Source organism: Mauremys mutica, chromosome 7, assembly GCF_020497125.1.
Source record: "Mauremys mutica isolate MM-2020 ecotype Southern chromosome 7, ASM2049712v1, whole genome shotgun sequence".
Taxonomy (NCBI): Eukaryota; Metazoa; Chordata; order Testudines; family Geoemydidae; genus Mauremys; species Mauremys mutica.
In genome coordinates, this window is record NC_059078.1 from 86,674,971 (window position 1) to 86,689,442 (window position 14,472).

The 14,472-nt window shown below is 49.4% G+C and overlaps 1 protein-coding gene across 6 annotated transcripts in view; it reads left to right on the forward strand.

Moving 5' to 3' along the window:
• The first annotated feature begins 965 nt into the window (after window positions 1-965).
• Window positions 966-14,472, forward strand: part of LOC123373876 (core histone macro-H2A.2) — a 57,181-nt gene continuing 43,674 nt past the window's right edge. The window contains exon 1 of one of the 6 annotated variants that reach the window (XR_006580913.1): window positions 966-1,105. The gene's annotated coding sequence lies outside the window, so the exon portion shown is untranslated. Of the gene's footprint in view, window positions 1,106-1,993; window positions 2,066-8,033; window positions 8,240-11,070; window positions 11,094-14,472 lie in introns of those variants that run through there. The other 5 variants (XM_045023088.1, XR_006580916.1, XR_006580914.1 and 2 more) reach the window with 5 other exon arrangements.

Sequence of the window (14,472 nt, forward strand, 5' to 3'; positions counted from 1 at the left end):
GAAGTTTTTGGTGCTACATAGGAGGCCTAAATTTATTTTTCTGTTCCAGTTTCCCCCTCTTTTTCCATTGTTACTGCATAGAACCTGCCTGATGTTAACCTACAGCAGTTATAACAACATTTGAAAACATTTCCTATTTTCTTGTCTCAAAATAGTATTTTATAATCCTTCTTGTTTATTTTCAAAAGGTGTGTATTGTATTATGGTTAAAAAATATTGCCGACTCTTGTGACTGCATCATGGGGTCTCACAATATTTGTTGCTTTTTCAAAACCCCAACTCCTCAATTGGTGTGACTGAACAGCTCAGCTTTCATTTTGAAAAAAGGCAAGTCTGTAGCTTTTGTGGTTATGGCAACAAGCTTGAACACACTTCCAACCCCATATGACAAATAAAAAGAACCCCAAAGATGTTATTTTTAAAAACGCTCATGACTTTAAAGCCAATTTTGATATTTGAACATTTAGGGTTGACAATACTGCATACTGACCTCATGCAATGCCCAAAAGCAGCAAAGAGTCTTGTGGCACCTTATAAAGGCTGGCAGCTCACTCTCCCTCATATTTTGGGAAGAGTGGCTCCCTTAATACCAATTGGGGCATTAAACCCTGGACCTGGATGCTATGAACCAGTCCTGGATATTACTTAATGTCCCACCAAACATGTCATTTAAAGGACCCCTAAACCTCACAATGGCGCCAACTCTCCCTGCCCCCCCCCCCCACGCCAGGCCAGCCTGTTCCTGCACTCAGGCAAGCCCGCTTTTATTTATGCGCTGACCCACGGCACCCCTGCAGCCAAGGCCGGGGAGCCCTTTCATCGTCAGCGGGTCGGTTTTGGAAGACAGGAGCCAGCGGGCCGGGCCAGGGAGAGGCAGCGCGCTGTGTGCGGGCGGCAGGGGCTGTTGCAGGCAAGCTGCAGTGACTCCTCCTAGAGGCGGTATGTGGAGAAGAAGGAGCCCCCCCCTCCGTCCCCCTCCAGAGCTGCCGCCGCCATTGAAACATACAATACAAGAGAAAGCCAGCGGCAGGCGAGCGCAGCCTAGAGGAGTCAGCGGCAGCAGGAGCCTCCCGAGGCGGGGACGGCGGCGGCGACCTCCGGGCAGGTGAGGAGAGAGGCCCGGCGGGTGCGGAGCATGGGGGGGGAGGGGGGTCATGGCGAGGAAAGCGAACGATCGGCCGCTCCGTCTGCCCAGGCTCTCCACCCGCGGCGGAGCCAGGGCGGCTGCCCCAAGCCGCTAGCCCGGGGGTGAAGGAATCCTCCGAGGGACGGGGGCGGGCCGGCGCTAGGCGCGGGCTGGCCCGAGGGAAAGGCCTGGCCGGCGGCACCGACGGCCGAGGCGGGTCCCAGCTGTGGGAGGTCTGGGCGCAGGGTGGTGACCGGCCCCCGGGGATGCGGAGCCGGGGCTCTGTGGGCTGCGCTGTGCGGCGCCAGCGGCGATTCCCAGCGGCGCGGCCCGGCGGGGGTGTGCGCTCTCTCCCTCCCTGTGTGACTCTCCCCGGGGGAGTGGGGCGAGGCGAGGGCACTCCCCCTCCGCTTCCCTTTCCGGGACGCCCTTTCGGTCGGAGCCCGGTTAATGGCAGCCTCCATCGAGCAGAGCCTACAGCCCCCTGGAGCCGCGCTTTGGGGGCGGGGCTGGCAGCCGACCGGCACCGGAGGCTCGATCTTTGGGGGTTTGCGCGGGAAGATTCCTTCCCTCCGGCGGGCGGGCACGCGCGCGCCCTTAGCAGCCCCCTCTCCTCTGGCGCGCGCCCCAGCGGGTCGCTTGTATAGCCCCGAGCCGTTCGGAGCGCGCCTCCTCCCCAAGGCCCCCTTATGCCCTAGTCGGCGCGCGACTTCCACCACCCACGTCAGAGACGGTGTCCTTCGCATGTCCGAGTCTCCAGCCCTTCGGCCAATCACTTCACGCCCCCCCTTAGTTCTCCCGCGGTGCGCGCCGGTGCTTTAATCTCTGGCTCGGCCAATGAGCGCGCGTCCCACGCGCTGGGGGGCGGGTCTGTTGTCTGGCGAGGAGCGCAGGAGGTGCCGGGGAAGGGGCCTTGGCAGTTTGCATTTGAAAAAAAAGGCGGGTTCAGGTTTGACAAAAGGCTGCTGTTGGACTAAGAGCCCGGCCCCTTAAAGAGACAAGCGCCGCAGAGGCTACCGCGGAGAAAACAAAACAATCGCAGCCCGACACTGCTGCGGGGAAGCGGCAGGGCCTGTTCTCGTTCGCTGGGCTAGAGCGCCGCCCGCCCCGCACCACTGGGGCCCCGCCTGCGCTGAGCTCGGACCTTGCGGGGGCTGAGCCCCGAGGGAGCCGGCCGCCCTGGGCTTCCCTTTCCACCAGGGCAGCATGTGGGGCGCCCGCGGGGGCTGAAAATGCCCCCCCTTAGTACAGATTCAGTTTCCCTTTGTGGCAGAGCTGCGGCGGCTGCTCTCGCTTGTCTCATGTCTGGATTAGCATGTGTCATGTGCCATCAGGCACGCTGGTGCTGCCAGCTGCCAACAAACTCACCTGGGGAAAGGGAGGCCACATTGCTGGCTGCTGATTATCTACCCTCTGGTCAACCACATTCATCAGCTCCTATATCTCTTCCTCAACTCCCACATTTCACTTTATCTCCATCATTGGGGTCAGAAATTTGCCTGCCACCAACTTCAAAACACCTCAAACATTCAGTTATCTCAGTTACTCTTGTGCTGAAACTCCTACTAACTCCATATTTTCTTACGATTACTCTCATTTTTGGCCAGAGGCCTTCCTTTAGGGCCTGTTTAAAGGGATACTGTCAACTTTAAATCCAGAGACAAGGTGGGTGAGGTAATATCTTTTATTGGACCAACTTCTGTCAAATAAATACACCCCACGCCCCCTGACAGACATAAGTGTCACCGCCAAAAGCGCTGGTGTTGACAGCTCTATGTTGGCAAGAGAGGCTCTCCTGCCGACATACCTAACGCCGCTTATTGGGGGTGATTTAATTATGCTGGCAGGAGAGCTCTCTCCACCGCAAGGTCTGTAGTGTAGACAGCCAGAGACAAGCTTTTGATCATACACAGGTCTGTGAAATGTACTGCACATAACTGCACGTATTTCAAGGGACCATTCAGGGTGAAATGCCCCGTTCAAGGTGATTCACCCTGAGTAGTCCCTTGAAATGTGTAGTAACTACTTAAGCCAGGGGTCAGCAACCGGTGGCTCGCGGCTCGCCAGGGTAAGCACCCTGGCGGGCCGGCCCGGTTTGTTTATCTGCCGCGTCGGCAAGTTTGGCCGATCGCGGCTCCCACTGGCCGCGGTTCGCGGTCCCAGGCCAATGCGGGAGGCAGGAAGCCGCGGCCAGAACATCCCTCGGCTCGCGCCGCTTCCTGCCTCCCGCATTGGCCTGGGACCACGAACCGCGGCCAGTGGGAGCCGCGATCGGCCGAACTTGCCGACGCGGCAGATAAACAAACCGGGCCGGCCCGCCAGGGTGCTTACCCTGGCGAGCCGCGAGCCACCGGTTGCCGACCCCTGACTTAAGCTAAACAATCTGTTCAGATCTTGTATTTAGCTGTGACACTGAGTATGTTTCCCAAACCTGAAGAAGAGCTCTGTGTATGCTTAGAACAGGGGTCGGCAACCTTTCAGAAGTGGTGTGCTGAGTCTTCATTTATACACTCTAAGGTTTTTGTGTGCCAGTAATACATTTTAATGTTTTTTAGACGATCTCTCTATAAGTCTATATATTATATAACCAAACTACTGTTATATGTAAAGTAAACAAGGTTTTCAAAATGTTTCAGAAGCTTTATTTAAAATTAAATTAAAATGCAGATCTTATCAGTTTAGTGTGATCCTTGCCTTTGCTTTTCCTTGCTGAGTTTTCCAATGTCTGGCACGTATTTGGATACTTTAAGCTGCACACAGGCTTCTGAGTGATCAGTTGTTAACTGGCTGTCAGGAGGTCAGCGGCTGGAACCCCAGATTGGCAGCTGAGGTGAGTGGAGCTCGCGGCTGGTAGGGCTGAGCAGGGCCGGAGGCCTGGACCCTGTCTGGCAGGGGGCCTGCGCTGGAACCAGAAGCAAGGTGAGTGGGGCTGTGGTGGGGACCCCTGCTGGCAAGGGGCTCAGCCCGCCCCTGCTCTGGGGTTTTGGCCGCCAGCTCCTGCCAGCCGGGGTTTCAGCCCACTGCCAGCCTGGGGTTCCTTCACCTAGGCCAGCAGTGGGCACTGAGTGGGACTGGCAGTGGGACCCCAGCTGGCAAGGGACCAGCAACGGGAACCCCAGAGCGGCGGTGGGCTGGCTCAGCCCACCGCCACGTGCCATCAAAAATCGGCTTGTGTGCCACCTTTGGCACGCATGCCGTAGGTTGCCGACCCCTGGCTTAGAAGCTTGTCTGTTTCACCAACAGAAGTTGATACAATAAAAGATTACCTTACCCACCTTTCCTCTCGAACATCCTGGGATTGACACAGCTAAAACACGGCACACAATTTGAAATCCAGTTAGTTTTAAAAATTGAGTTAGAAATAATTGCAGTTACTGTATCTGCCTCTGTATACCACTGCTGATTTGTGTGGATTTATAATCTTATTTGTTTACAAGTTTCTCTCACTGTTGTTGCTGTGTGAAAAGCATACCTAAACAAAAATGGGAAATAATTCAGTAATCGGATAAAAACAAACAATATATTACCAAGTACACAAATTAAGCAAAATGAACACAATAATTTTGAATCACTTTTAGATATGGTAATCTTAGGTGTTATGTGAAGCAGTAGTAGGTAAACATTTTTTCAGACAAATAATGGTTTTAGTTGTCCTAGTTTTCCAAGCCCCTTCCTGTACATGCAACAACTTTTTTTTCTTACTGGTGCCTATAAAAAGGAAAATATCTTCCCTTTCTGTTAAATTTTCACAGGTTTCTTGTCTGTTGTAGAATCCACTACAAAATCTCCCCCCTATTCAAGATACATTTTGAACTTTTCCTCTTCTCCACTTTACTCTTTCCTATTTGCCAGTCAATTTTTTATGCTATTCCAGATATCGTTTTGTTCCACTTCATCATTTTTAGAGTTGGCAGTACTGTGCACAAAGGGACCTAGGTGTTGCAACGCTTAGTGTTGCGCTCAGTGTTGCCATGTCTGACTTTTAGGCACCTAGGCTCCCTGTGCAATGAATGGGGAGAGGCAGGTGCCTAAGAATGTAATACACAAAAGCCACCACAGTAGCTAAGCTAGCTAATGTGAGATACTGAGGAGAAGGGTATGTCCTAAGCACCTTACCTTTCATGGAGATAGGTGCCTGAGTCCGGGCTGCAGGGAGGCACCTAAGTCATTTGCTGTGAGAATGAGTAAGGCTTTTGCAAAGCATCTGCCTCCATAGAAAATGGCCAGAGGAGAAAATGGGCACTGGCACCACCACCTAACTTTTATCCCAGTGGTTAGAGCACTCACCTGGGATGTGGGAGACCCAGAATCAATTCCCACCTCAGACTCAGGGCGGAGAAAGGATTTGAACAGGAGTCTGTTTCAACCACAGAGCTGTGAAATATTCTGGTGTGTGGCTCCCTCAGTCTCTCCTATGAAAGCTGCTCAACTGTGAATAAATAGAGGGTCATTTTTCCACCAGGAGAGAAGGCTTCTGTAGCCTGGTAGTTAGGGCACTCACCTGGCAGGTGGGAGAGCTAGGTTCAGTACCACTGCTCTCATAACTTATTATTTAGTTGCAGTGGAACAGTTTCAACAGGCAAGACTATGGGAAGCTCATAGTTCAGTGGTTAGAGCACTGTCTTGAGAGGTGGTAAATTCCTGTCCAAATCTGCTATCCTCCTCAGCCAGAGGGGGGAATTGAACAGGGGTCTCCTATATCTCATGGGAGTGCTTTAACCACTGGAATAAAAATTATAATGGGGGTGGCAGTAGCCACTACCAGTACATTTTATATGGGACCAAATCTGGCAGGCAGCTTCTGAGCACACCTACCGAATTGGGTCCTGCATGTAAGTTAGGCAGATGAATGTCTATCTTTCCTGGGCCTGTGGATTGCTCTGGTGCTTAGGTGGAAGATAGGTGTCCAAAGGCCTAGAGTGAGGTAACATTGTGGATGCTCAGAGGCAGAAACTTAGGTGTCAAGGGAACTTTTACCCTGAAAAATATAGATACCATGCAAGTTTAGGAGCCTACGGGTTTTAGCACAAATTTTGTAGATTGCAGTGTAGTCTCAGGGTATGTCTACACTACATACCTCACAGTAGCACAGCTGTACCACTGAAAAGGTCTTCCATATAGCCACTCCATGCCAACAGGAGAGAGCTCTTTCGTTGGCGTAATTAAACTACCCCCAACGAGTGGCGGTAGCTATGTCGGCATGAGAGCGTCTCCCACTGACAGCGCTATCCACAGTGGCACTTTGGTCAGTGAAACTTATGTCAGTCAGGGGTAAGAGTCCTATAAACTCAGCTCATGCTGGCAAAACAGATTGAGAAACAGAAACTCAGAGCTCACTTAAATTAACATACACCTCTACCTCGATATAACGCTGTTCTCGGGAGCCAAAAAATCTTACTGTGTTATTGGTGAAACCACGTTATATCGAACTTGCTTTGCTCCACGGAGTGCGCAGCGCCGCCTCCCCGGAGCGCTGATTTACCGCGTTATATCCAAATTCATGTTATATCGGGTCACGTTATATCAGGGTAGCGGTGTACTTTGATTGGGACTGGATGAAATAAAGGGAAGTCCTACTTTCATAACTGCTAAGTATCAGAAGTATAGCTGTGTTAGTCTGTATCCACAAAAACAACAAGGAGTCCAGTGGCACCTTAAAGACTAACAGATTTATTTGGGCATAAGCTTTCATGGGTTAAAAACCCCACTTCTTCAGATGCATGTTGTAATTTTCACTCCATGCATCTGAAGAAGTGGGTTTTTTACCCACGAAAGCTTATGCCCAAATGAATCTGTTAGTCTTTAAGGTGCCACCGGACTCCTCGTTACTTTCATAACTGAAGCTTTGGTCCCACAAAGATATGTGCACACACATGCAAATCAGGTTGATTTGTTTTAGTGATCATGCTGTTGAGGGGTAATATCATTAGCTAGAGCCAGGCATAGAACCTATGTTTAAGCTTTCTTTACTCCTTTTGGCCAATGCACCTCAATCCTGACCTATTCTAACACCTCTTTCATGTTCAGGTTCTCACAAGGTTCTGTTAAGCCAGGGGTCGGCAGCCTATGGCACACGTGCCAAAGGTGGCACACAAGCCGATTTCTGATGGCACGCGGCAGTGGGCTGAGTGGCTCAGCCCGCTGCCACTCTGGGGTTCCCACTGCTGGCCCCTTGCCAGCCGGGATCCCGCTGCTGGTCCCACTCAGTGCCCGCTGCTGGCCTGGGTGAAGGAATCCCAGGCTGGCAGCGGGCTGAGACCCCGGCTGGCAGGAGCCGGTGGCCAGAACCCCAGAGCGGGGGCGGGCTGAGCCGCTCAGTCGCTGCTCTGGGGTTCCGGCTGCTGGCCCCTTGCCAGCTGGGGTCCCCGCCGCAGCCCCACTCACCTTGCTTCTGGTTGGAGTTTCAGCGCAGGCCCCCTGCCAGACAGGGTCCAGGCCTCCGGCCCTGCTCAGCCCTACCAGCCGCCAGCTCCACTCATCTCAGCTGCCAGTCTAGGGTTCCAGCTGCTGACCTCCTGCCAGCTGGTTAACAAGTGATCACTCAGAAGCCTGTGTGCAGCTTAAAGTATCCAAATACGTGCCAGACATTGGAAAACTCAGCAAGGAAAAGCAAAGGCAAGGATCACACTAAACTGATAAGATCTGCATTTTAATTTAATTTTAAATAAAGCTTCTGAAACATTTTGGAAAACCTTATAACAGTAGTTTGGTTATATAATATATAGACTTATAGAAAGACCTTCTAAAAAACGTTAAAATGTATTCCTGGCATGTGAAGCCTTAAATTAGAGTGTATAAATGAAGACTCGGCACACCACTTCTGAAAGGTTGCCGACCCCGGTGTTAAGGTATCTCAGCCCTGACCTGAAGTTCATAAAAAAAAATTCTTTAGACTAAGAAGGAAAGAGTATTGTAATCCAAAGGTTCCTTGACAGTTGGGAAACAGCAGTTGGAGAGAAGTGCAAGGAACAGTTGCACAGAAGTGTGTGACAGTTCTGGGAGTATTAGGAAAAATAATGATCAGGTAAAGGGAGAGGATGGAAAATTAGAAACAGTGAGGGAAGAAGGAGTCAGGAAAATGATTTCATTGCACAACGAGAGAACATATATAATGTAATAATTTCTCTCATTACTTTGTAATCGAGTACTTTTTCATATCCACAACTCTACCGATGCGCTTTGATCTTTTAACACAGATGCTGAATGCAACCACAACATTTCTGATAGGCCCAAATACTGCTCCTATTGCGGTTTTGTCGTTGACTTAGAAAAAAGCAGGATTTTGTCCTTCAAAAACAATGGAAGAGAGATTAATTTAGTGTGAGTTTGAGCTAGATAGATACTTGATAGCCATTTGAATGACAATTATCACCAGAACTAAAAAGAATGTGTTAGTGAGATTATTCAATGTTATAAAATAAAGTGCTGAGTTTAAGATTGGCTTGTGACAAATTAAATAAGTTTGGCAGTTTTATTTTGGTTTTTATTGCAGTATGCTATCTCATGTCCTCTTTTGGTCAACATTATTTGTAAAGTAGCTTATGTAATACTCCTTCCATCTTGTCGGAGAACTTGCTTTCATCATTATTTTGTAAAAAGGCAAAAGTTTACTAACAGTCACTGGGCCTGAAAACACAGAAGAGTTACCAAGGGGAAATTCTGTTAAAATGTTGTGAAATAAAATTGCAAACCTTTCTGCAGCACTGCTAAAGTTCAGGATTGAGGTGCATTGGTACAGTTGTGTGGCAGTGTATGGATGTTTCCTGAAGCCTGGCATAGTGTTTATCACAGTATTGCATCCATTACTATGATATCCCTAATGCAATTCATCCTTTGCTGCCAGAGTGTTAAATCTAGCCACAGAATTAAAAAGGGGGCAGGAGGGGAAAAAGCAGCTAATGACATAATAAAATAGCATTGTTGGGGGGGGGGGGGTATTTTTCATTCGGTAGCCCCACTACTGACATTTTAGAGCAAATATTTATCCAGTAATTAGATTTTAGATCAAATGGCAATTTTATTAGTTCCCATACTACAGCACTTGATTCAAAATTGGTAATTATTTAGGAATTCATAATGAGGTCACATGTTTCTTGAATTCTTAGTATGTCTGTCTACAAGGTTATTAGTTTATTCTCCCTTAGTTTTCGTTACTATACCTATTAATAAACACATTCAGAAAGGAAAATCAGCAGCATGGTGGATAAGGACAAATGGGGGGTATTTTAGACCACTGTTGACTGTCTGGTGTTTTTCTTTCTTAAATGTGGCAGAAGTGTAGCTAGAATTCAATTTAGATTGAAAGTGTCCTTGATTTCCTGATGGCTGTTAAAGATGAGTAATTTTTTTGAACATCTAGACTAGTATTGGACAGGTGGGCCTTTTTTTATAGTCACTTGCTTGGAATAAACAGAAGAACTAGACCTGGATTTCAGTGTTCTCAAATGGATTTTAAATGTGTCTTTGTGATGCAGTGATATCAAAGGCTGTTAAGATCCTGATCACAGTAGCACACTATATTATGTTGTTATTCCCGGTTATAGTTTTGTCCTTCACTCCCAGTCTGTCAGGGATTGCAAGAGCTGTTGAGGCAAGAAGCTTAGCTCCTGCAATGAGTGAATAACACATGTCACAAACCAGTGCCCTCTCCTCAGTTCAGGAAGTCTGGGGTTTCACATGCAGCTCTCCTCAGCAAGTTTGGTCATGACAATGTAGGACCTTGAAATTACACACGTAAAATTGGAAAAGATCAGGTTGTCTGTGGCAACCCCCCTTTTAGGGCATAAAAACTGAAAGCAGGCTGAAAAATGTGGGTGTCAAAAAATAAAAAAGATTTGAATGGAGTGGGAAGAGAGTTCTGTGTTGTGTCTTCATCATGCTCTGGAACTCAGAAAGGCCATAGAATAGATTTCCCACAGTGCCTCACTTCATGTCACCACAATCCTTTTCAACTTAACCTTTTCCTTTTTTCTTGTTCCACTGCTGTGAATGCATATAAGAGAAATTCTGTATATATGTCTTCATCAGCAGAAGCATCAGGTGCTGCAGCCAAATTCTTCATACACTTCAGTAGAGTGACACAGGACTTACTGTGGTGTAACTGGGGTCAGAATTAGGCATTAGAGTGGACAGCTATCTTTACAAAATTAAAATGTAGCAATTACTTGACTAATAGCTGAAGCTGTATCTGTAGCTAAAAGCCTTTTATACCGTTTAAGTAAAATGGCTGATTCCAGAGTCGTCATGACATTTACCTGGGAAACTTGTTTATTGTTTCCACAAAACAGGAAGACGCAAGGAGGGAGCTAGGTTTTATTTTCTTTGCTCCTTAAGCCTAGCCTAGATTGGCTCTTCCCATTGAAAACTTCTGCAGAAGGAAGCCAGAGGGGCAGAAAAACTGTTAATCATTCCCTTTAGGGCGAGAGATGAGGGACCTCCTCCCAGCTGCATGGAGGTTGGCTCCTGTGGCTGCTCAGTAGCAGCTGTGAAGGCGACCTAGAGGAGGGTGTTAATATACCTCTGACCCATATAATTTGCCTCCCAGAGTTCCAGCTGAAAAATTAGGAGCAGAACAAGGAGGGGTGGTTTTGTGGAGTACAGCTCCCTGTTTCTCCCTATCTTACCTCAGTTCTACCTCCTGAACTTAATGGACCTCCATTCACATAAGACATAGCAAGTAGGAGTGTTACAGAGGTGGCTCTCACTCTCTGCCACATGGAAAGGAGGAATGCTAAATATAGCCTTGGCAGAATTTGAGGGTTTTTTTTTAATATAATTTCAGTGGATAAAAATCGATGCTTATTTATAACTTATTTTTATCAATTTAAATGTTCAGAATTGCAGGAAATTATGGGAGGAGGAGTCAGACAATAATTATGAAGTGACCGTAGACGTTGAGATTTAAAAGGTTATAGCTTTATAAGTGTTAAAAGACAAATTGTCAATATCACATGTCAGAATATACAAGGTAAATATCCTTAAATGAAACTATGTTCTCAGCAGCATATTTTTTACTTTGTCTATCTGTAAATTATGGATAGAAATATTTTTCATTGGTTTGCGTGTGTATGTTGAAATCAACCAGTAAAAATCTAATCCTTCGAAATTTAATTATGTACACATTCACAAGGGATGATCCAGCTCCCTATAGTTATTAGAGGCAGAACAGACAGTGAACTACTATGAACAGTGAACAGACAGTGAACTACAGGTAGTTCAGCTTGCCTTCCACCCTAACACTCTGCTTTTGATTGCTTATAACTGCCAAACTTAATCATTGGGGCTGCAATTTTCTATACTGGTGTCTACCTCAGGGCCTGGCTACACTTGCAGATGTAGAGCGCTTTGAGTTAGAATCATAGAATACCAGGGTTGGAAGGGACCTCAAGAGGTCATCTAGTCCAACCCCCTGCTCAAAGCAGGACCAATCCCCAGACAGATTTATGTCCCAGATCCCTAAATGGCCCCCTCAAGGATTGAACTCACAACCCTGGTTTTAGCAGGCCAATGCTCAAACCACTCCAAAAGCTAGGAGGAAGGAGGACCAGCCAAACTGGGTAAGTGGGCCCAGTGAGGGTATCCTGAATATCCTGCAAAGAAACAGTGTGCTGAACTTGTTATAGGAACCACAACTATGTGAGCGGGTGATACTGACTATTGTTACTTTTAGGTACTTGTATGTGGACACAAGCTACATTTAGCCATGTCAGTAATTGGTTACGAAATCAGTTAGAAGATGTAGCGTGGACAGGGCTTTAGAGAGGATTCCTCTAGGTCAGTGTTTCCCAAATGAGTTAAACCAGCCTTCGTAGAGCGCAGTAGGGAAAGTCCTGCAATCTGTCCACACTGACAGCTGCAAGCGCACTGGCGTGGCCACATTAGCTGCTCTTGCAATGGACACAGAGAGCAGTGCATTGTGGTAGCTATTCCAGCATGCAAGTGGCTGCAACGTGCTTTTCAAATGAGGGGGGTGGGGAGGAGTATGTTGTGTGTATGGGGGGGGAGGGTGGGTTTTTGGGGAGCTGAGAGCATGTCAGCATGCTGTCTTGTAAGTTCAGACAGCAACAGACCCCCCTCCACCCTTCCCCGCCTCTCTCTCTCACACACAGCATTCCAGACTAATGGTTGCTTTGTCTCGGAGCAGATAAGCATGCCGGCTGTCAGAAACGGAGCTTTCAAAGTGCATGTCGGCATGCCTGCATTGATTCCAAAACAATGACAAGAGTGGCCACTTGATTTAAGGGGATTATAGGACATTTCCAGAGCCTGATCAGAGCGCAGTAATGCAACACCTCGTTCATACCGATGCCTGGGCGTTTAAGCCAATGCGCACCAAATGTTAATCTTCTTGCTGAGGTGGAGTACCAGGAGTGCTATAGACCTGGAATCAAAGCACTCTACGTGCCTTGCCAGTGTGGACGGGTAGTGCGCTAGAGTGCCCGGGGCTGCTTTAATGTGCTCTAACTTGCAAGTGTAGCCAAGCCCTTAGGCTAGGTTTTTAACAAAAATGGTTCAACCGTTTTAGAGAATGAGGTTAGGGGAGAAATATGTTGCTTTGCCTATGTTAAAAAAATTCTTACAGCCTTTTAATTGAGAAACTCTAGTTCTTCTTCGAGTGATTGCTCCTATGCATTCCAGTCAGGTGTGCGCGCCGCGCGTGCACGGCTCTTCGGAACTTTTTAACCCTAGCAACTCCGGCGGGCCGGCTGGCGCCCCCTGGAGTGGCGCCGCTATGGTGCCTGTTATATACCCCAGCCGGCCCGTCCGCTCCTCAGTTCCTTCTTACCGCCCGTGACGGCCAGTTGGAACTGTGGACTGCTCTCTGTCCTCCACCACCCTAGCTCTCGCTACTGTTCTCTGTATATAGTTTGTTTAGTACGTAGTGTTTACCAAATGCATGGCAGTGGTTGCCGCAGCCCTCCGCCGTCGTCAGATACATGTCTACCCGTATCTCGACGACTGGCTGGTTCGCGGACAGTCTCGACGGCTGGTAATGGGCCAGTTGACAGAAATCCTGTCCCTCTTCCGGCGACTCGGTCTTCTCATCAACGCCGAGAAGTCCACCTTGATTCCGTCGCAGCGGGTGGAGTTCATTGGAGCGGTCCTCAACTCCTCGTTGGCCCGCGCCTGCCTGCCGCGTTCTCGACACCAGACAATGGCCTCCATCATCCGGAACCTCGTCACCTTCCCGACCACGACGGTGCGATCCTGCCTCCGCCTCCTGGGCCACATGGCATCCTGTACGTATGTCACCGCGTACGCGCGGCTCCACCTGCGCACGTTCCAGGCCTGGCTGGCGACAGTGTATCAGCCGCATCGAGATCCTATCGATATGGTGGTCACAGTCTCCAGGCCAACCCTCGAGTCCCTCAACTGGTGGCTAGACCCGGAGGTCGTCTGTGCGGGAGTCCCGTTCCACCCTCCTCGCCCGTCCGCCACTCTGACCACGGATGCCTCAGCGCTCGGTTGGGGAGCTCACCTGGGCGACCTTCACACCCAGGGCCTGTGGTCGCCCCAGGAGCTCGCTCTGCACATCAATGTCCGCGAGCTGCGAGCGATCCGTTTGGCCTGTCACACCTTCCGCACCCACCTGCAAGGCCGCTGTGTGACAGTGTTCACGGACAATACAACAGCAATGTTCTACGTGAACAGGCAGGGCAGAGCCCGCTCCTCCCTCCTCTGCAAGGAAGCAATGCTCCTGTGGGACTTCTGCGTGACCCACTCCATTCACCTGGAAGCGTCCTTTCTTCCGGGAGTGCAGAACACGCTGGCCGACCATCTCAGCAGGTCGTTCCTCTCCCACGAGTGGTCTCTCCGTCCCGACGTCGTGCACACAATCTTCCGCAGGTGGGGGTTTCCCCGGATAGACCTATTCGCCTCCAAGGCGAACAGAAAGTGCCACCTGTTCTGCTCGTTCCGGGGTCACTCGCCGGGGTCCCTGTCGGATGCCTTCCTATATTCCTGGAAGACTCACCTCCTCTACGCCTTCCCTCCGTTCCCGCTCGTGCACAGAGTGCTACAGAAGCTTCGGAGGGACAGAGCCACCGTCATACTCGTGGCTCCGGCCTGGCCGAGGCAACATTGGTACACCCTGCTGCTCGAGCTCTCCATTCGGGATCTTCTCCCCCTTCCGTTATGGCCGGACCTCATCACCCAGGACTTCGGCAGACTCCGCCATCCGAACCTGCAGTCCCTCCATCTTACAGCCTGGTACCTGCGTGGTTGACCCACACAGAGAGGGACTGTTCGGCGGCGGTGCAGCAAGTCCTGCTTGAGAGCAGAAAGCCTTCCACTCGCTCCACCTACCTTGCGAAGTGGAAGCGATTCGCACTCTGGTGTGATAGCCG